The 24,408-nt window shown below is 37.9% G+C and overlaps 1 protein-coding gene across 3 annotated transcripts in view; it reads left to right on the forward strand.

Moving 5' to 3' along the window:
• LOC121505440 (ankyrin repeat and BTB/POZ domain-containing protein BTBD11-A) overlaps window positions 1-24,408 on the forward strand; it is a 358,909-nt gene that overhangs the window by 1,707 nt on the left and 332,794 nt on the right. The gene's annotated exons all lie outside the window — the stretch shown is intronic.

Genomic DNA, 24,408 nt, shown 5'->3' on the forward strand with positions numbered 1-24,408 from the left:
TGTATCAAAGGTGGCACATAACGGGAAATTCTGACAGCCTTACTGTGTAATTATGCTGCTTATCTCGCCACACTCCCAAACAAAAGGACCTGACAGTTTGCTGAATATTTATTACCTGCAGCTCAGACCTCAAGGCCCAGAGAGGAGCCAAGCAAACACACACACTCACACACACACACCCCTCAGGTTCAATTTTGATCCTTTCCTTAGCTATGATATGATTTTATGTCTCTGGATTCACCTGAGAGGATGATTTAATGGACTGCAGAGTCATCATCTGCTTATTTGAAGCAGTAATGATATGTCATGATACCTGGATGAGCCAACATTGATGCTTGATTCAATATGAGGGTATACGCCACAATTTCAATGTCATTGTTTCTTTTAAGGGAAGCAGAATTCTCAATATTTGCCTGAAACGTTGATTTTATGCTGCATAAAGTCCTTCGTCTCCAAAAAAAATCACGTTTTTAAAAGATCTGCCCTCTGTTTAAAGGGAGACACCTGCACTTTTAATCAACTTTTGCTCTTAAATCTCTCCTGAGTGACCAACTTCAACATTTTTATCCATCAAACAGCTCGGACATTACTCATACAGAAGTCAGTGTGTTCATGCTGAGAGTTCTACAGCGAAGTATCGTGAAGTTAAAAACGGCGTGCCTCAGGGCTCAGTCTTGGGACCGCTGTTGTTACATTTAAATCAACAGTATCGGCTAAAATGTTCCCAGTGCAGCCTTTCATTTATACGCAGATGACACTGTCACTTACTGCTCTACTGCTACACAGCGTCAGGCTTTGATACTGGTTCTAAATCCTGACTAAATGGACTCTGAATGTTTTCAGAGTCCAGGAAAAGATCGTAGTCTCTTCCTTCTAATAATACGCCTTATAAAAAGCTTTGGTTTCTGATGGATGTTCTCTGACTTCTAAGCTTCACACTGAGCAACTTATGTTAAAGTTAAAACTGCGATTTTATTTCAGATATGAGTCTTGTTTTTCATGCAAAGACAAGACTACATGCATGTGTTGTAGGCAGTTTATACATGCATCTTCTTAAATCTTTCAATACCCCTCTACAAGTTTTTTCTTGTAAAGTAACGCCCTTTGAAAATTTAGAGATTTCCTTTTGATAAGCTACGACTTTGCTTGACGTTTTTGAGCTCTTTTCTTGATAAGACTTAAGAGCATTTTATACTTGTTTTTCATTTTCATTTATGACTTTTGGAATTTAAAATTTCAAGTTTTTTTCATGTTCAGTTACAAATTTTTAATTTGAAAACTTCTAAGTGTTTTTTTTTAAGTTTCAGTTTTTGGCTGTTTATGACTTTTGGACTCAAAATTTAGAGTTTTAATTTGTTAAGTTCTGACTTTTGTAATTGAAAGTGTTTGTTTTTTTCTTGTTAAGACTTTTAGACTTTAAAATTTGATTTTTAATCCCCCATTAGGTTACAACTTTAGGATTGAACACCCATGAAATTAAATTTTTTTTGTTAAGTTACAACTTTTGAAAATTTCACATTTTTTGGCATGTAATGTTACGACTTTTGAAAATGAACATTTTGAGTTTTTTCATATTAAGTTACTAATTTTGGATGTGAAAATTTTGTGGTTTATTTCTTAAATTACAACTTTTTAAATAGAAATAATCATGTTTTCTTCTATGACTTTCTCCAGGTCACAACTTTTAAACTTTAAAAAAATCCAGATTTTTTCATGTTAAGCACAGATTTTTAAAACTCCACATTTTATTGCTTTTTTCTTGGTTATTTACAATTTTTATATAGTTTGAGTTTTTTTTTTCTTGTTAACTTAAGACTTTCGATCTGTGAAATCATTATTTTTTTCTTAAGTTAATTATCTTGAACTTGAAAGTTTTGAGGTTTTTTTTGTAAAGGTTTGATTTGAACGAGGATTTTTTTCTATTTAGCTTTGAAGATGAAAAAAATATGTTTTTCCTTGTTGAGTCATGACTTTTAAACTTAAACATTTCTGAGTTTATTGTCAATTCGACAATTTATGACTTAAATCGAAATGAATTTTCTCAAAAATTCATGATTATAGGATGGAGAATGATCATAACTTAATTTTTATATAACAAGAGTGGCACTAATATGCCGCCATACCTACAGACCTATCTGGTGTAGTGTTTAAGGGATTGGTATTTATATTAATGAAGGTGGTAACAGAGATGGAATACATCAAAGAATGCTAAATCCTGACTTCTTACAGTTATAGTAAGACTGCTTATGAAGCTTTACTCCTAAACTAAGGACCTGAAAGTTTGTTGAATATTCCTCCCCTCTAGCTCAGACCTGGACCCTGGCTCTGAAACAGATCCGGCCTCTGTTCTCAGAGTGAAAATGAGTGTTTATGGTTGAAAAGGATCACACCGGCTCCTCTCTCTCTGAGCGTCTCTGTCCTCAGACATCCATTACGGGCTCTAGTGTTAATGTAAACGATGCCTCTGTGGAGGAGTGAGCTTTGTGAGTCGTGATGCTGCTGAAGCAGGATTTGTGTTGATATTGTGTGCTGCCCTTGTTGCTAATGCTATTACTGTCTCACTCCAGAAGGTGTAAGCTGTCAGTGTGGGCCGGCCCTCTCAGCCAGAGCCCTCAATGAGTTGGCTCCAACTCGAAAGCAGAAGGGATTTCAAATGTTATTCTTTAACTCGGAGCCAAACTGGGCCACGCAGTGTTGACCCACAAACACAATCATGCTGCACTTTCTTCTGTTTCTGGCTAATTGTTGCAGTGTGATGCTTTTCTGTCAGCACTCAGAAGAAAACAGAGTAAAGGAGGGAAATGAAGAGGAATTTGGAGCCCACATGTTGTGTGGTTGAGCCATTCCTTCATAATAACAGCAGAAGGATTGTTCCTGAAGAATAATGGATCTGAAATTGCTCTCATAGGCTCCCTGGTGATGTGCTGTGAGAGGAAATTCAATATCGTAGATGCAGGTTTTTCTCCACACATCTGTAAAGATCAAAACCTATAGCCTCGGTCATGTCTGACAGCAGCCGCCCTGAATACAGGAGGACGCTCAGACAAATCAATCTAAGGTTATTGATCGATGACCAGGTTGACAGAACTCAATTATCAAGCTTCAACACCAAAATTTGTCTCAATTGAAGCTCCTGGAATGTGATTTTTAATTTTTTTTTTCTTGCTTCATATAACATGAAGACACGTTTTGCACATGTCTGCTGGAGGAGAAATTCCTCGATAATCATATAAAAAAGAAAAATCAGATCTGAAAGAGCTCCCGTATGCTCCTCAGTGATGTATGATTGAAAATCATGGATGCAGGTTTTCTCTTACATCTGAGAAGATCAGGCACTGCAGCCTCTGTCCTGTTTGAATAAAACATCACTGACAATGTCGACGACTACATTGACAAAAAAAAATCTATCTGTCTGTCTGTCCGTCCATCCGTCCGTCCATCCGTCCGTCTATCTATCTATCTATCTGTCTGTCTATCTATCTATCTATCTAGTGATGTCATAGTATAAAGCCTTCTAGAAGATCTAACAAAGACCTGATTCTAACACAGTTGTTACAACAGACACAGGTGTGACAACAGACACAGGTGTTACGACAGACACTAGTGTGACAACAGACACAGGTGTGACAACAGAAACAGGTGTGACAACAGACAGTTGTTAAGACAGACACTGGTGTGACAACAGACACAGGTGTTACGACAGACAATGGTGTGACAACAGAAACAGGTGTGACAACAGACTCAGGTGTGACAACAGACAGTTGTTACAACAGACACAGGTGTGACAACAGACACAGGTGTTATGACAGACAGGTTTGAGAATAGAAACAGGTGTGACAACCGACATAGGTGTGACAACAGAACTGATGTGACAATGAGACACAGGTGTGACAACAGACACAGGTGTGACAACGAGACACAGGTGTGACAACAGACATAGGTGTGACAACAGACGCAGGTGTGACAACAGACACAGGTGTGACAACAGACACAGGTGTGACAACGAGACACAGGTGTGACAACAGACATAGGTGTGACAACAGACACAGGTGTGACTACAGAAACAATTGAACTAATGCAATCAAGGTGGAGGGAAAATCACAAGGGCAGGAAGACAACCAAATTTTCACCAGTCAGCCTAACAATGTGTTTGGTTTGTGGGACTCACTCTCGGGTCAGTTATCAAGCCAACATGTCAAAAGTTTTCTGAGCTTCTGCTACTAAAATGTGATTTCTGTACTACTGAAGATAAATTTCTCAGTAGAAGCCTCAGAAATAACAAAATATGATTTGAAATTTTCCTAGTATCATTGATGCAAGTACTTTAAAATCCACAGTCTGTAGTCTCCGTCTGCACTGGAATATTCGTGCGTTTCAGACCGAAAGTTTATTTACTGATGACTAGATTGACAAAAGTCAATTATCATGCTGCAAAATGAAGAGATTTCTTGGCTAAAACTCCTGAAATGAGGATTTTTGCTGCAGTAAAACAGAAGAAATTTTCTTTTTAGGGTCTTGTGGATCAGAAACTTTTCCATTCTAGCATCAAAAATGAAAATATTGATCTGAAATTGCTTTGATGAGTTCCCTGGTGATGTGGCATGATTGTTCAGTATTATGGAGTTTTTCTCTCAGGCTTCTTCAGAACGACCAATTTTGTATAACAGAGACTGCATGGCCAAGTGCATGATTTTATACACTTATTTTACAATATTTAGCAGCAGTTTTAATAATTTTCCAATCAAAACTTGATGATGATTCATAAACGTCCATCTTTTAGCTGCTATAACATTGATTTTCTTGGTTTAAATGACTGCTTCTATTTTTTTCTGATCACACTTCAGAACAAAAAAGCTCAATAGCTGCCTCTTTGTGCCTCGTGGAGGAGAAATTCCTCCATAATAGCATCAAAATATAAAGGAGCAGATCTTAAATTGCTCTCATGAACTCCTCTGTAATGTGTATCAGTTAGAAATTCAATCATTGGATTAAATGTGATCCATACAACACATGCAATCCTTAATACTTTGGGATCTTAATAAACTTCCTGATAAAAGTCTATAAATCAGTGACTAGATCACTAAAAGCCCATCTGAAGCTAAAACTCAGAGCACTTCTCTGTTTGAGCTTCTTTAATGGTTGTTTTTGTATTCCTCATCGTAATAGAACCATTTTAACTTGCTTTGTGGACTTTCCTCAGCAGTAGCATCAAAAAATGATCTGAAATTGCTCTCATTTTTCCTCAGTAATGTGGCAGGAGTGGAAATTTACTCCTATCTCTAAAATCTCTCCTAAATGACCCACAAAGAGCAGAATCCCTCCTAAAACAGCAGCTATAGATGAATTAAGGACAAAAAGTCACATTAATTGATGACTAGATTGAATAAAAGTGCATTTTCATGCACACATGCTCCAGTGAACTGGTTCAGACTTCTCAGATGTGCTTTTCTTTTTTGTAGTTTTCCTCATATTTCATCATCATGAACTTAAAGTATGCCTTTTATGCTCATCTTTCTGCAGCGAAATCCCTCCAAAATAGCATCAGAAAGGATTATTACAGAGGGAAATGTGCTCTTTTGATGTTGCATTACTAGAAATTCAAGTCAGGATCCAGGTTTTTCTCGCACAACAGACTTTCCTCCTAAAATCCAGACCTTTTCCCATCTAATATTTATGAGCCATGCAATAAAATGCATTTAAAATATGTAAATTTTAACAACAGAAGACCATAAATGTGATTTACTCTGGACCTAATGTGCCAAAATTCATGCAGAATTGACCCTAAAATAAATATAGAGTTATAAATAAATAGAATTGCCCCCCATTCCCAAAAAAGTTGGGACATTTTGTAAAATGTGAATTAAAACTAAAAGCAGCAATTTGCAAAAAATTTGCAACAGATTTAAGTAAATACAGCACAAAACCATACGGTTCATGCTCAAACTCATTAAACGTTTTGTTTAATTTGGAAGTATGCACATAATTTGAGTACATCAACATGTTCCAAAAAAGCTGGGACAGGAGCATGTTTATGACTGTGTTGCACCACCTTTTCTTCTATCAACACCGACTGTTAATGTTAACTTTAAAGGTCACATATTATGCAAAACACACTTTTAACTATGTGCCCCTGGCCTGTCCACAATCCCCCCCAGAATCAGAACCCCACCCTTCCTCCACCTTTCAGAAAATGTGAGCTGACACAAGCCGTTCTCAGATTATCCCCTTATGATGTCATGTGGGGAGTTAGCTCCGCCCCCAGGTTTGGTTGGCCCTTGTAAGAAAGTTCCGTCCTCCAGGGGCAATAATGGTTAATGATTATTGCACATTATATGGAACTGTCAGCAGTTTAAAAGAAGAACAATACAAAACTGGTGTTTTGCTATGAATGCCCATGTCATATGGTTGTGAGTACCATGAGCCATATATGTGCGCATGCCCACAATTCTCAGCTATCCAACACCGTTGGAATTTTTCTGATTGGAAAAACTTTGACGAAGTTACGGTGATAATACTCTGTACATATAAAACACAGCGCTGGCGCTGGGTCAGTAGGTAAAGGGTTAACTTGAAATGTGTCAAACTACAAGTTTGATAAAGTTTTTTGTGCATCAGAGATTTTATGATCAACACATTTTGCAGCTGCAAGTTTCTTTTGCTTTATTTTTCTTTTTTCTTTCTTTTTTTTTTTTTTTACAAAAATCCTATTTTCTTTTTCATGTTTATGTTTTCCTCATCCAAAACAAGAATAACAAATATGTAGCAATTGATATCAAATTTGCTTTATGAGCCAAAAATGAAATTATATATTTTTTGTTTGTCCTTAGTTTAATTTATCTAATATTGTGCTAGTTATAGAAAAGAATAATTTATTGCTTGTTTATTTTATTTTTATTTTTTTAACATCAATTCAGATGAGTAAACTAAATATAATGGTGTATAAAATTGTAAGTGTAATATTGGGAGGAAAACTGCAATTAGATTATTTCTGCAAATTGTTCAGCCTCATACCCAGTGTCCCAACCTTTTTGGGATTTGAGTTGGTAGAGTTGTATGGGGTTTTGAATTGTTGTTCAGACATGAAGATAGAGCCTGGGCAGCTGTGATCAATCTTTTTGACCTATCCGTAGTCCTAAAGATGGATAGTTGTTGATAATTATGATAAATTAAGATTAAAGTTAATTGATAATGAAGGAAATCATTAGCTGCAGCCCTGAGGGCGTTATGGAGGCTGGGGCCACTGTCTTTATTGATTTATATGTCAATAATTTTGCTCATTTATCATCATTTATTTTGCATTGTGAGTTAAAAAATATATATATTTTCCTCATCTTGTGTGTGACAAATGCATAAAAACCCACAATTATTGAATCAAAAATGGTATAAAAGAGTAAAAAGTGGGATATTTGGACATTTAGTAAGCCAGGACTGGACAAAATTTGTCACTCCTGCCCTTACGAGAAGTAAAACAGTTAATAGATTATCCAAAAATCCATGCATTTATTGATTTAGCTCTGAAATTGATGTGGCCGTTTTCCCCTCCCTCATTCATCTTCTTCCACCTCATTGTTTTGCATCGATATTCGGTCTGGGCGAAGATGCAGCCCTCGAATGCTTTGTCTGGAAATTACTGCTGAGCAGAGGAGCAGGTATTTCTCTGAGCCAAGCATGCATCCCCCTCCACTCCTACCTAGGAACGCATCATCACTCTCGTGGTGCAGAGGAGGCTTCACAAAAACCGGCGTGATGTCATTCTGTCACAGTCAGGAGAGCTAAGGATCTGAAAAAAGGGCTGCTACCACTGTTTTCCCTCCTAGAGTTGTATTTGTGTCTGGTTTAGGAATAACTCGTGGAAATGTCACATCAAATTGAGTCGTCAGACCTGCGGCTGAATAATGAAGCATCCTTAATCGCACATTAATCAAACGCTGACTCGTGTGACAGAGATTTCTCTGTTTTCTCGAGTCGTTCTGAGCAAACAAAGCAGCTGATGGGAATGAGTTTAGTCAGCGGAGCCCTTCTGGTGAGAAACGTGGTCTCCAGTTTAAATTTCACCTAGGGAACAAAGGCAGCGAAGCACATAATGACTAAATCCACGTTCCTGTGCGCTCCCACTGACCGTACGTGGCAGTCTGTATGCTCTGAAGAATGAGAACAGCTAAATAGACGCCTTTACGCCGCCTGACCTGTAGGATCTGTTCAAGAAAGGAGAGACTCATTACTGATTCTGAAACTAGTCACACCTTAAATATGGGTAACCATCCACAGGTGGAGTCACTTAAAGATGGGTGTCAGTTTCTTACATGTTGACTCATTAACTTTTGTTTTGCTAGTAATCAGCAGCATGTTGTTTCTTATCTGATCTCTGTCCTGTTTGTCCGGTATGGTTTCAACAACTGAGACCGTTCTGTTAAAAGTCAGACATGAGACATGCTGAAACTGTATTATGCTGTCAGAGGAATGTTGTTGTTAATCAGACCACTCACCCAGCACATAAATAAAAGGTCTAAGAAATAAAGTCAAACAAAACGTCTGAGTAAAAGTGAGTTTTATCTTATCATTTCAGATCAGAAAGGATCAGACTATGTCTTATTGTGAAATATTTCATGTTGTATCATACCATATTATACTGAATTATAGTCTTTAACATGTTACTGTATTGTTTCACATCCTGTTTTGTCAGACCCTATGGTATGATATGGAGCTTCCCATTGTATTAAATGTTAGATTGTATCAGACTGTGTCATTTTATATTGAATTAAATTGTGTTAAAATTTATCCTAACATCATATTGCATCATGTTATATGGAATCATGTCCTAATGTGTCATCCCAACCGTGTTATATCGAATCAGATCGTATCATATCGCAATGCATCACATCATGTGGTATCGTAATGGATCATATCATATCCAAATACACTGCATCACATCAAATCTTATGGTATAGTATTGTATCTTATCCTAACGGATCATATCGTATCCCATTGCATCGTATGGTATGGTATCACATATTGTATCGTTTCCTATCTTTTCATATCGTATCACATCACATGGTATGGTATCATATGCTATCACTTCCTGTAGCGTCAGCTCCAACAGAATCATGTCACATCATATTGTGTAAGCCTTTATCTAATGTATCATATCAGTTTGTATTGTTTTGATATCCTTTTATAATATTTGTTATTGGCCTCTAGCTGGGATAGGCTCCAGCCCCCCGTGACCCGGAACAGAATAAGCGGTATAGAAAATTGGTATTATGTACACTGTATTGGTATTATATCGCACTCTATTGATATCTTGTGTCAGTTTTATATTGTATCATATTGATATCTTATAATATTAACTTATATCATATTGACATATCAAATCATATTGTATCATATCAATATCTAATCTTATCATATCAAAACTTTATTGTTTTGTATCATATTAATATCTATCGTATTGTATCGTGTTGTATTAATATCTTATATCTTATCGTAGTAATATCATATTGTATCCTATCAATTTTGTATTGTTTCATATTGATATCTAATCATATTGATATCTTAGTAGTATAGTATCGTATCAATATCTTATCGTATCGATACTTCATTGTATCGTATCGTATTGATGACTTATCGTATTATGTCTCATTGTATTGTATCGTTTCATATTGATATTGTATCGTTTTGATATCTTACCATATCACATTGTATAGCATTGTCACGTTATATATTTTATTGATTTCTTATCATTTTGATATAGTATCATATAGCATTGTATTGAATTATATTGATATTGTATTGTATCACATTGATCCTATAGTATTGTACCTTATGTATCATATGGCTTTGCATTGTATCGTGTTTCATTGTATTGTAATGGACTGTTTCATGACGTATCATATTGCGTCACATCGTATGGTATGGTATGGTGTTGTGGTATAATACTGTTAACATCAGTCAGTGCCGTGATCTCATCTTGATCAGGCCCAAATTATATTTGATCCTGTTCTATCAGACTCTTCTATTTGTTATCATATCACATTGTTTTGTATCAGACACGACTTTCTTTGATCATATTACACGTATTTCATTAGACCATAAAGTATTATGTCACATCTTATTTTTTCATTATGTATCTATGGGTGTTGTTTAAGACACTTTTGTATCATACAGGGCCAGATGCACCACTATTGTATGCTATGGTATGGTATCAGACTCTACTATACCATATTGATCCTACCATACTGTACACTCATTCTGTCTTTCTGTATCATATAATTTTTTATCTTTTCAGACCCGACTGTATCATATCAATCAGATTTTCTGTATTGTTTCATGTCATGTCATGTTTTTGTCTTTCAGTATCAGACCATATAAAACCATGTTCTACTATTTCGGATATGGCATCGTACTGTACTCCAGATTAACTGACATTTTAACTTGCGCTGCGTCTTGCTGTAATGTGATTGCATTCATAATATTACATCAGACTGTGTCATACTGTAGTCAGTCGTGGCGTGTAATGTGTCCTATCTAATCTCATATCTTTGCATTGAAGCGTATGGGAAAGCAGTAAAGCAAATAAAAGTTTTGTTACTTGATTTCTTGATTGAATCCATCTCAAATCAAGGGGGATAGACTGTTTTTTAAACTTTTATTCACAGTTCAAGTTTAGACCTGAACACAAGTATTTTTTATCCCTAACATCTCTGACATTTATCCAGGGTGATGGTTGGTGTCTTTCTTTGAGCATTAGAGCCCGATAAAACCAAAGACTCTGCACAAGTGTGATAAATCTTCGAAAATCACCTTGAATTGTGCCCTTGAATAACGATGAAAGTGAAGTAAGTCATCAATCAGTCTGTATGCTCCTCTTCATTGATTAAAAACGTGAACTGGTAACGTCACATGCATACAAACAGGCTGACAAATCAAGGCCTGAGGTATGGACCGGCCTTTATGGAAGCACAAGAGACGCCGATGGACTTTAAATGTAAAAAGTGGGTTTTCTTCACATAAATAGAGTCCAGATTTATGTCATCAAAACTGACTTTGGGTCACCTTATACAGGAATAATTCACTTTTTTAAAAAAAAAAAATGTTGGGACAGCAGACTCTAAAGTGATAATCATCCGTCCAAATCCTTAAACTAGCACTGCCACATCAGTAATCTCAGTCGTTTTTGCAGTAATTTATGTGAGCAGAGTTTCAAATCTTCATCACAGCATATGTTTTTGATATGTTTTGATGTTCCCAGATTCCCAGCGTGGTGCCGGTTTATGTGCCACATGTTGGTTGTGTTAGTTTTGCTGTTTTCTGTCGATGTTTTCACACTACTTTCATCACCATTTGCTCTTCTACTTCCTCTTCCTTTTAATGTCAAGACAAACCAATTGAGGATAGTGCCTCCTGCTGGTAGATAAGAGGGCATTGCAATATACAATTCTATCAAACTTTCATACTAATCACACCTATAATGTCAAGTTTAATGTATTCCGTGTCACTTATTCATAGAAAGCGTTTTTGTGAATGCAAGAAGTCCCTGGTATAATTGATCAGATTTTTTTTATTAATGTTAAATGGGAGCTCACTTGTACTCAGCTGCCCCACAATGCATTGCAGCTCTTTAGTCTATTCAGTGAAGTTGCCAGAATGCCAGCAAGCAATTAAGGAATGAAAGTAACAGTTTACAGAGTCATTCCTGCTGTTTTCATGCTGATTTGAGACGTTGTCTGATGGTTAAGCAGGGGAAAAATGTCCTAAAGTTGAAGATTCAGCTCGTGGTTCTGCTCTCACTGTGGGGGTGTGAGCAAAACAACACGTCAGAAATCTATCCGACCAGTCAGACTATAGTTGAGTTGTGTTCAGCCATTGTGTCCCCCTGTATACTGCATGACAAATGATGCCCGATTTGAGTGAAAGTCAACACGACTTCAAAGTGAGCCGTACAACTCAAAAAAATGAAATTCCCACAGTGTACACGCTGCTTTAGTCATCATTGCTCGGACAAAAATGTGACCGGGGGGCATTAATGTAGTGCAAACAGCATGCCAATAGTCCAGTTTACTGATGAAGTGAAAAGAAAGCTTTCAAGTGCCCTTTATGTGGACAAAACATGACACCCATGAGTGCAGTCATGGGTGCCCATCCATTGGACAAATGGCAAAGTGTTGTCTAGGGTACTCTCCTAGTGGGCAAACAAGATCATGTGTGGTCTAGTGTGACTAGTAGACAAATGTGATAAGGTGCAATCTGTTGGGCCCTCAGAGTGGATAAAACATGATAAGGCAGCCATCCAGTACGTAAATGTGATAAGGTGCCCATAAGTGTGCCCTCCCAGTGGACAAAACATGTTAAAGTGAAGTCTAGGACACACATCTACTGGGCAACACATGATAAAGTGTGGGTCTAGGGTGCCTGTCTACTTGGCAAAACATAAAGTGTAGTCTAGGGCGTCAGAACTACTGGGCAAAACATGATCAAGTGTGGTCTAGGATACACATCCAGCTTGTTAACATGCGATAAAGTGCGGTCTAGGTTGCACATCTACTGGGCAAAACATGATCAAGTGCGGTCAAGGATACACATCCAGCTTGTTAACATGCGATAAAGTGCGGTCTAGGTTGCACATCTACTGGGCAAAACATGATCAAGTGTGGTCTTGGGTTATTGTCTCTTTGGCAAATCATGATACAGTGTGTTCTAGGGTGCCCATCTATTGAGCAAAACAGGATAAAGTGCAGTCTAAGGCACCTGCCTACTGGCAAAGCATAATCAAGTGTGGTCTAGGGTGCCCATGTACTGGGCAAAACATGATAAAGTGCGATCTAGGGTGCCAAATTACTATGCAAAATATGATAAAGTTCAGTCTAGGGTGCCCATCTTCAGAGCAAAACATGATAAAGTGCAGTCTCAGGTGACCAATCTACTGGGCAAAACATGATAAAGTGCGGTCTAGGATGCCTGTTTACTGGGCAAAACATGATAAAGTGTGATTTAGGGAGCCAATTTACTATGCAAAATATGATAAAGTGCAGTCCAGGATGCCTGTCTACTGAGCAAAATATGATCAAGTACTGTCATTGATGCCTGTCTGCTAGACCAAACATGATAAAGTGTGGCCTAGGGTGCCTGTCTCCAGACACAACATGACAAAGTGCGGTCTAGGGTGCTCGTCTCCTGACCAAACATGATAAAGTGCAGTCGAGGGCCCCCACCTACTGGGCAAAACATGACAGAGTGCGGTCGAGGGTGCCGGTATCCAGACACAACATGATAAAGTGCAGTCTAGGGTGCCTATCTCCAGACACAACATGATAAAGTACAGTCTAGGGTGCCCATCTACTGGGCAAAACATGATAAAGTGCGGTCTAGGGCGCCCGTCTCCAGATACAGCATGATAAAGAGTGGTCTAGGGTGCCCATCTACTGGGCAAAACATGATAAAGTGCAGTCTAGGGTGCCTGTCTACTGGACAAAACATGATCAAGTGCAGTTTAGGATGCACATCTACTGGGCAAAGTATGATAAAGTGCAGTGTACGGTTCTCTTCTACTGGGTAAAACATGATAAAGTGCGGCCTAGGCTGCCTCTATAGTGGACAAAATGTGGTAAGGTGCCCTGAGGGGTGGATAGAACATGATAAAGTGCCATCAAGGTTCCCTTTTAACTTGCTTTCAGCACCCTGACTACCCAATATTTCTTGAGTAAAAAACTTTGGATGGCGTCCTCAAACATGGTCAAGTTAGTGTTTTCAGGATGGATTTAAGTAGCATGTAACTCATGCCATGACTGGTTGAAGCCATATGACATAGCAGATCACTTTGCCTTATATTTAGTATAAATTGGAGTAGATATGGCCGCTGATTCTCTGCACGGATTGACCACCTTCCTTCTCTCACCCCAGCCATGCTGAACCCTGAATAACCAATGACGTCAGGAACAAACAGCACACTCATCATCTCCCCAACCTGTCGGGGTCGCCTTTAAATCCGGGGTCCCGGATGACTTGATTGTATCTGATTATGTCCGTCATTTGCCGTAACCTTCCCTGAAGGAGCCGGTCCGAGCTCTGCAGGAAAGATGACACAACATAATGGAATTGCGTAGGCCGCTATAGTCAGTCTATTAAATTAGCAGCGGGTGTCTGCTCTCCCTCCTTTTTCCCTCGCCGTCTTTCACGCCATATTTTATTGTGTGTGCTGCGAGAGGGTGGGCTCTCAGTTTGCATATTTATTTTCCACTGTGGTTTTTAATAAGATCAACTCATAACCGCATGATTCTGGCAAAGGCTTTTGTTGTCCATTCTGTTATTATTTTCAGCCTGTCCTTCCCCTCCTTGGGGTGGACGCGCAGATGAGCAGACAGATTGCTGACGCTCTGTCGGAGAAGCGAGCAAGATGGTTGTGATGGACCTTTATGTTGTGGTGGTTTCATAAGACCAAAAGGCTGCAGCCGCACTCCCCACCCTTGATTTGTTTTTAGCCATTATTAATGGCTGTGAGCCTTTTTTTTTACAGAACCAAGATGTATTTCACGAGCTGTGTTCGCTTCTAGATGTGCTCATTTTTAGTGGGATTATTGAATTTTATTTGCAGGGAATCCAAAAGCATCAATAACTTCAGCTCTGGGTGGGTGGGAGCAGCCCAAAAAATACTGTGGTTTTTATTACTTCCATGTCATTGGAGCGTGGATCCCCTTCCATTTTCAGAAACTAGGTGAAAGCAGTGGGTCAGAGATGAGATACTGAGCGAGAGCGCTGAATGCTTAATGTTGTGAGGGAGGAAGAGAAAGCAGGCTGGAGTGTCAGCTGGATGAGGAGGTGGTGGTTGTGAGGGGGCACTGGCGCAGGTCCCTGTGAGATATAATTATGCAGCCCTCTTTAATTAACACTCGTGCTTATCTGGTAGTCATTAAGATTAGGAATTAGCAACGGGAAACACCAGGGAGCTGCAGAGAACAAAGATGATAATTCTTCTCATTCATTTCTAATGTGTGCGGATCTGCACCGGTACGTTTGATCTGATCGGTTTGTGTGGCCGTGAAAAAATATCTCCCAGACATTCAGAGTTTCATACTGAACAAAGCAACCTGTTACATCACCTGTCCTTGATGTGGGAACCTTCGACACAATAAATACTGCTCTGATATTTCTCCTAGACTTGAGAGAGAAATTTGCATAAAGATTGCAAAATGATCTCTACTGGTGAGAGGTCTGGACTGCAGCTGGACCAGCACAGCACCTCGACCCTTCTACAGTGAAGCCATGCTGTTGTGAAGGATGCTGCATGTGGTTTAGGCCTTTCTTGAAAGTAACATTGTCCAGCTGGGAGCATATGTTGCTCTTCAACCTCCATCTACTTTCCAGCATTGATATCACCTTTTCAGATGTGTAAGCTGACCACGCCATGGGCACTAAGGCCACCCTGTACCATCAGTGATGCAGGGTTTTAAACTGTGCTCTGATAACAAGCTGGATGCTTCATGTGGCCACAGAATAGTTTTCCGGTTTGGCTCAGTCCTTTTTAACTGAGCTTTGGCCCAGAGAAGACGGATTGCGTTCACATATGGCTTCTTCTTTGCAGAGAGTAGCTGCTTTATGAGCTTAGCTTTAGCTGCATAGCTACGTCAACTTTGGAGCTCCATTATCTATAGCTGAGTTAGTTTTAGCTAAAAGAACTATAGCAAAGTAACTAAAGCTAATGTAGCTACATAGCTGCTTTATTAGCTTGGCTTTGGCTATATAGCTACGTTAGCTATGGAGCTCCATTATCTATAGCTTAGTTAAGTTAACTTTACCAACACGAGCCATAGCAAAGGTAGCTAAAGCAAACATGGCTACATAGCTGCTTTGGGAGCTTAGCTTTAGCTACCGAGCTACGTAGCTCCATTATATACATAGTGGTCTGGGCCTGCCCTCTCTGGAAAGCATCTTGGGATCACTTCAGTTATAAACTGGCACTATACAAACAAGGATTGATTGATTGATTGATTGATTGACATAGCATTTGGAGCTAATGTAGCTATATAGGCTACGCTTTCTGCATTAGAATTTTTCAATCGAGGACGAGCTTTTTTCTTGAGAGAAGACTCTTTCTCTGCTTCATCACTGCCCATGCAGTGATTTCTGGTAGAGAATCGTGCCTCTTTTAATGCAGTGCCGCCTTAGGACCCAGAAATCAAAAGCATCTGATATCGGCCATCAAACTTGTCCCTTGCAAACAGAATCTCTTCTCCACATTCTCTGAACTTTTTGATGATATTATGTGCAGTGGATGGTGGGACATTCAAAGTCTTATCTCACCACCGTATCTCAGTCAGTTTTACACTGGTCTAACTTTTGTCCTTATTTGTGAATCTACTGCAGATACAGATTTTCTCAACCATTGTTACGATTAAAAGAAATGAATAACATGACATGGAGATCATCAAGCTCTAGCTCTCTGAGGAGAATAGCGTGTTCTTTTTCATTTCGCCTCTTTGATATGTTCTAACTTTATTTGCTTTGGCTTGGCCTTCATTTCTAGTTGTTTAACTCTTATTCAGTCTCATCACCAGTCTTTATTGTCATCCTCATCACCCACACTCTGATGTAGCCTTAGAACCACTGGAGAGAATCTGCTTCTCTAATAAACCAGTAACCACAGCTTGTTTCACCAAATCTCTGCCTCCTGCTGTCACTGAAGTGCCAAACTGGTGTGCAGTTTGCAATAGATCTGCCCTTTTTGCTTGAGTGGAGTGTCTCTAGAGTGAGCTCCATTATTTGAGCAGCGCACAAACTTTTCCAACACAATACCTGTAAAAACAGGATGTTATATTGATCCCGGACAAGCCCCCAAATTGTTATGTTTTCCCAGAAACACATAAACTAATAACAGAGGTAGAAATTGGATAAACTAACAAAACCGACACACATCTTAAGTCATTATAAGACCTGATCATAGGTAGAGAAAATCATTATTTTTGGGGTGATTTAACCAGTTTAATGCCAATTTAGATTAAAAAAAAAACCCTCACATTTGTAAACTAAAAGATGAAAAAATGTAATTTTTTTTTCCATATGCCTTATTTTAAGAAAAAGCAGCTATGACATTCAAGCATAATAATAATAATAATAATAATAATAATAATAATAATAATAATAATAATAATAAACATAACTATTATAATTGTTATTTCAATTATTATAATTATTATTATTAGTATTAGATTTGTTATTTGAATTATTATAAAATTTATTTTCAGTATTATAATAATTATTATTATTACCATTATAACTATTAATTTTACTTTTATTACTTTATTATTATCAATATTATTATTAATATTATTATCTTTATTTTATTATTGTATTATTATTAATATAATAATAATAATAATAATAATAATAATAATAATAACAATAATACAATCATAACTATTATACTTGTTATTTTAACTATAATTGTTATTATTATCTTTATTTTATCATTCTAATATCATAAATATAATAATAACATTATTATTATTATTATTATTATTATTATTATATAGTTATTATTAATATTATACATTTTTTTTCATCATTATTATTTATTTTATTTTATTATTATTATCATATTGTTATTATTAATATTATACATTTTATTTTTATCAGATTTTTTATTATTATTATTGTTATTACCATCATTATTATGTTTTTTTCATTATAATGATCATTATTTATTTTTATTTTTTTATTATGATAATTTTTTATCAATTGTTAAGATCTTTATACATGGCAACAGTGGTTCCCCTTTATGAAATCAGGATAAAGGCATGCAATTTCCCTGCATGCCAAATACGGGAAAATGCCTGAAATTTGGTGATGAACAGGAAAAACTGTAAATTTGAAGCACTGACTCCAGAATGAAAGGCCTGATATCATAAAATTCTTTTTTTACTACGGTGGCTTGGGGATCAAAATTGTGGTTTTAATGGGGTTCAATGGGTCATTTTTGGTCACAAACAGCCTGAGTGTAAGCAAAACGTCTTCAGAGCTAATGATTGACCCGTTACTGGTTCTGATATTAAGATTTTAAAAATCTACTGAAGTAAAACTTATCCTCCAAAATGTATGATGTTAGCATGAACACAGTCCAAATATTAACAAATGAATGTCCATAAAAGCAGTAAAATGGCCTTTAAGGGTTAATATGGCTGCCATAGCGGCCTTAACGTTTTAATGAAGCACAGAGACATGATGACTCTTAAGTATCTTCGTCCCTCTGGCTGTTTCTTCACCTTTCCTCCTGTTTTATTTCTCACATTCTCTGCGTGCTCATGCTGAGTGACCTTACTCGTAATGCCTTCCATCTGCTGACCTCTGCTCTGTGTTTTGGGCGTGAAGTCCGTCCAACAGGTGGTGTTTCTGGTGTCGGAGCGAGCCGTGTTAATGACTCCTCTGTGCACTCACACCTCAGCGGGCGACGGAGGAAACAACGCCGCTGTGTCAAAATGACCTAATTGTCCCTGTCCCAAGTTTAAAGATGACAAAACTGTGATATTTGTTGACGCATACATCCTAGGATGAGACACGCAGAGCTCCAATCGTGTGACAGCGGCTGTCAGAGCATACTGTGGGATTTGTTGTTATCTGTCAGCGGTACACAACTTAAGTCAACAACTTCATCCTGAAGGGGTTTCTGAAACATCCGATGTGATGCTACTTCCACTTTTATCTTAACCTTACACAACAAATACCTCCAATTTTGTTTCTTAAAATAAAAGGACTTTCACGGTTTATTTTTTTCAGTAGAAATGCCCGAGGATGATGTCAGCAGTCTCACAAGACACATCAAGGTTCAGTTCACACAAATTACAAAAGCACACATTTTCTGTACTTATCCCAGATGGTCTCCAGCCATGCAGAAACACTGGTTTCACTTCTGATTTAAGATCACAGAGGGCATTTTGGAGAATTTGTTTTCCCTTCTGTTGCACCTCCAGAGTTCAGCGAAGTGAAAGAATCGGGGCTGAACCTTTTTCCAGCGTTAAAATGATTTGTAGGGTTCTTTTCTTTAAGGGTCACTTCACCCAATTTAGAAAGGAAATATTTTCCACATTTCTCCGGCCTCTTTAGGGTTTGGCATTTCAGTATAGTGCTTCTGTTTAATGGCAGAAATTTGTTTTTTTAAAAAGATTTAAGGCAACAATAAGCAACTTTTTCACATTAAATAAAGTGGCTCTAAAAGGTTGCCTGGTTTTATGGTTCAGTCACCAGCCTGTGGCTAAAAAGAAGCCAGTTAGCCCTCGGCTCATGTGAGTTTCCAAGACTTTCGCTAACTCTGAGCTTTAAGGGAAGGAATATTGTCTTTGTATTCATTTCATATTTAAGAGAGAAACAGGAAAGGCAGGAGAGACGTAACACTGGGACTGAATTTATTTGAAAGTTGAGATTTTTTCTTACACGTACAAAGCTTACTGTATGCAAAACACTAAAAGACATGACAATATGCATGTATAATCTGGTCATATTTTTAATATTTGTATGTAACTAAAGTGACACACAAGTTAAATATTGTGTTAGGACGTTTCTCCAGAGTTTACTGTAAAAATTAAAAGATGAATATGAGAGAAAAGATGCATGTAAATGTAAATGTAAATGAGAGAAATCCCTGCATTGATTTAGCTTTTGACTGAAGAGATAATTGACAAAAAATCAACAACAGAAAAAGACAGAATTGAGCTGAACAATTCAGACCGAATTTCACTCTAGACCAGGCTACAGACATGTTGATTTTTCTGCTCCCTTTATGTTTTTTTTTGTTCTGAATGGATGTCAGTGGGATCTCTGAGGCTTTTGAAACAGGCCTCAAGTGGACACTTGAAGAATTGCTGTTTTTTGGACTTGAGCATTGCTTAGGGGTTTGACATTTCTGTTTGCAAGTGTTATATTGTCTTTTATTGGAAGTGTGTACAGATGGATTGCAATATAAAACACATAGCAATATTTTTGGGATAATTTGGGGTATTTATTTGAAAAAGAAAGAATGTAGTATGACCTAAAGGTTCTTTGCAGTCACATGATTCTGATGACGTTCGAACATCTGCATGAGGTCAGGATGTGGGGGCCAGCCAATAACGAAGGGGAACAGAGAAAAGTGACTGTTTAACAGCTTTAAATGGATCCCTACGCTGCAATTATCATAAGGAAATTTCTACATACATTCATCACTAGACTTTACAAAAAAGTGATTTTAACCACAATTTAACTGATTCTACAGTAAAAAGTGGTTATAAAATGGAAAAATAGGTTACTTATGCGAAAAACGTCTGAAACTGGCAACAAACAGTTGCCTTACAGAGGCAACAATGGGCAATAGATGGCAAAAAAGTGGTAAAAATGACCAAAAGTGGCTATAATTTGCAGAAAAGTGGCAAAAAATGGTTACACAGTGGCACAAATTTGATTTAAGTTGCAAAAATGGGATTAAGAGAGGTAAATAAACCAGCAAAAATAAGTGAAATTGGTTACAGAGGCAACAATGGGCAATAGGTGACAAAACAGTGACAAAATTGGCAAAAAGTAGCAATAACTGGTGGGGAAAAAGTGGTGAAATGTGGTTACGGAATGGCAAAATTGGATAAAAGCTACAAAAATCGGTTAAGAAAGGTTTAAAGGGTCATAAGTTGTTGGGAAATGGTGAAAAGCAGTTAAAAGCAGCACAAATATATTTAAGGTGTTAAAAATTAGAAACAAATGGGCAAAAATAAATGAGAAGTGGCAATAATTGATGGAAAAATTGGGTGAAAATTGGTTAAATGTAGCAAAAAGGGTCATAAGTGGGTGGGAAATGGTGAAAATTGCTTAAAAACGGCAACAATGCATTTAAGGTGTTAAAATTTTTTTTAAATAGTTGCAATAATTGGTGGAAATATCAGGTGAAAAATGGTTACAGATTGGCAAAATTGGATAAATGTAGCAGAAACTAGTTAGGAAAGGCAAAAAAGGGGCATAAGTGAGTGGGAAAATGATGAAAAGCAGTTAAAAAGTTGCAACAATGGATTTAAGGTGTGAAAATAAAAAAAAAAGGTGCAAAAAATCGATGAGAAGTGTCAAAAATTGGTGGGACAATGGGTGAAAGTGATAACAGAGTGGCAAAATGGATTAATGTACCAAAAAAAGTTCATAAATGGGTTGGAAAATGGTGAAAAGCGATTAAAAATGAGAAAAAATAGATTTCTGATGTTAAAAATTAGGAAAAAAAAGTGTCAAGAATGGGTGAGAAGTGGCAATAACTGGCAGAAAAGTGGTAAAAAGTGGTTACGGAGTGGCAAAATTGGATAAAGATAGCAAAAAAGGCTTAAGAAAGGGAACAAATGGTCATAAGTGGATGAGAAAATGGTGAAAAGCAGCAACAATGAATTTAAGGTTTAAAAAAATTGGAAAAAAGTAGCTAAAACCAGTATGAAGTGGCGAATATTGGCAGAAAAATTGGGTGAAAAGTGGTTAGAAAAGTGGCAGATCTCTGACTGATCAAGTCCTTGATTGTTGCGTAAAAATGCCTTGAAAACCTCAGCTTCTCTCTGATTAAGCAGCTGCAGAACCTCAAAGATGTAATGTTGAAACCAAAAGTATTCCCATTAACATTCTGGTAGACCAGAAAGAAGAAGTGTAAATAAAGCCATTTAAAACCAAAAGTAGGACATTATTCTGCAGCTGTGAGTGTTTCAATCACATAGTCTGCAGAGCTGTGAGTGTTTCACTCACACTGTTTGCATCAGTGGTTAAAACCAAATTGTATCTCTTCAGCTCTACTGTACATTATCACACCCTGCAATGTTTGCAGCAGGGCCTGTGGTTTCTCTTTGTACTCTTGCTTCTCCTTAAACACAACCTTTCAGATTTAATTCCGCCTTCACTTCTTAGAAGTGGATTCTTACAAATCAGCTGCTCATATTTCTCTGAAACACTACTACGACTAAAGGTATTGATTGGTTTTCAGGCTCAGATGTTGTTGTGTGAGTCAGACTATAGAGAGGATGTAAAATGTTTGATTCTCAGTAAAACTGATGTAATCCTTGGACGAGGATTGAAGACTTCTCTGCTACAAAAGCGTCTTTTTACACTCGTTCTTTCTGTGATTTTTGTGATTGCTTTTTATCTGTTCAAGCATCTGAAAGAGTCAACACTTAATCTGTTTGTAGTTATTTTTCATTGTTGTAGAAAAAAGGCTCCAATCTAGCAGAAATCAGCATCATAAAGGAGTTTTATTGACTCTCATTAATATATCTGATCAGAAATGAAGCAAAAAATCAACTACACTCTGATTGCCTTTCATTAAAATTCATTGTAGGATGCAATCATATCAATTCAACAATATTTTTAAGCTTGGTTTGGTGAGTCATTACTGCCGGGCCCTTGTGTTTCTGAATTATGCAGAGGGGTAGATAACTTGTATTGTTCCAGCTCCATGTGAGTTGTTTTTAAAAGCAGCAAGCATCAATCAGAACTCACCCACGTGCTTATCCTCTCCCTCCTATTATTTCACGCTTTTACTACAGACTCCCGGGGTTTAAATTATTCCTGTGAGGAGGAATGCGTTTAAATGAAACAAACTATGTCAAATTTCTTTTGTTCCAAGAGCTCTGAGCTGTCTTTGTATGCAGATCTTGACACCCTTCTCCCTTCTAGCTGCACTTCAAAATGAATGAGAGTGATGGATGCTTATCTCTGCTGACGCCTTTTCTTTTGACTCTTTCTCCGCTTAAACGTGCCTTCAGATCCGACGCAGATTCGACAGCCTCATCTGGTTAGACTGGAGTTTTTTTAAATGATTGAAAACTTGATTGAAAGTGTGGCTACTGTCCAGCTTTTCAGTCACTTCGCCTGGAGGAGGATGCTGTTTTTGGAGATATTTGTGGAGACAGTGTCTAAGCCTCAGGCCTCAGTGTGGCTGATTCTGCTGGCAGTGACTGACTGACAGCAGAGAAGCTGCACAGTCTCACACAGCCTAAAAGAGAGGTTGTTCCTCTGTTTCTTTGTTTCTTTGTTTTATGCTGAGTAGTTAACCTGCTAACTTTAGCACTCATGGAGTAGTTAGCTGAGCCTGCTAACATTAGCACTCATGGAGTAGTTAGCCTGCTAACATTAGCACTCATGGAGTAGTTAACCTGCTAACATTAACACTCATGGAGTGGTTAGCCTGCTAACATTAGCACTCATGGAGTAGTTAGCCTGCTAACATTAGCACTCATGGAGTAGTTAACCTGCTAACATTAACACTCATGGAGTAGTTAGCCTGCTAACATTGACACTCATGGAGTAGTTAACCTGCTAACTTTAGCATTCATGGAGTAGTTAGACGAGCCTGCTAACATTAGCACTCATGGAGTAGTTAGCCTGCTAACATTAGCACTCATGGAGTAGTTAGCCTGCTGACATTGACACTCATGGAGTAGTTAACTGAGCCTCCTAACATTAGCACTCATGCAATAGTTAACCTGCTAACTTTAGCACTCATGGAGTAGTTAGCTGAGCCTGCTAACTTTAACACTCATGGAGTAGTTAACTGAGCCTGCTAACATTAGCACTCATGGAATAGTTAACCTGCTAACTTTAGCAATCATGGAGTAGTTAGCTGAGCCTGCTAACATTAGCACTCATGGAGTAGTTAACCTGCTAACATTAGCACTCATGGAGTAGTTAACCTGCTAACATTAGCACTCATGGAGTAGTTAGCCGAACTGACTATCATTAGCATTCATGGAGTTGTTAGCTGAGCCTGCTATCATTAGCACTCATGGAGTAGTTAGCCGAACCTGCTGTCATTAGCACTCATGGAGTAGTTCACCCATTGTAAATAGACTTGCATGCAGGATACCAAGCTATAGTTGGAGAGTCACGGAAAGGATGTATGGGCTGTTTGATTCAGAGGTGGGCGAGTTCAGCTAGGCTGTCACTGACTCATAGTAGCCTTTGATGGCCCAAGAACTGAAGTGCAGTCATCTAAATGCCCCAGATGAGTTGCTAATATAAAATATGAACAGGACCCAATAGATCAACAAAATCACTTCATCATGAAGCTCAGCAGTGCCCAGCCGTGATCAGCTGATGGTCAGCTGGTCCCAATCAATCCTGCCAGCTCCCACAGCCAATCACAGCTGTCATACTTAACCTCCTCCACCCCAGCCTCCTCCTTTATAGAATAAAGCTTGTTTTACCTTGATGTTCAGATTCATGCTGCTATGACTGATTGCTTTTGAGCTAATTTTATTGTATTCAGTATGCATTGTCATAAATTCATCTATCTTTATGGAGTTTTCTAGCCACGCTTTCCCTGGAAAGTCAAAGCATGCTGCTTGATTAACCCAGGGAGCATCTTTTGAGCAGAGCCTTCTCTGCCAGGTAAAACTGTTTATCCGTTTTAAAATAAAGTGGTTAAATGTTTGATGATAA

The sequence above is a fragment of the Cheilinus undulatus genome, linkage group 23 (assembly GCF_018320785.1).
Source record: "Cheilinus undulatus linkage group 23, ASM1832078v1, whole genome shotgun sequence".
Lineage (NCBI taxonomy): Eukaryota > Metazoa > Chordata > Actinopteri > Labriformes > Labridae > Cheilinus > Cheilinus undulatus.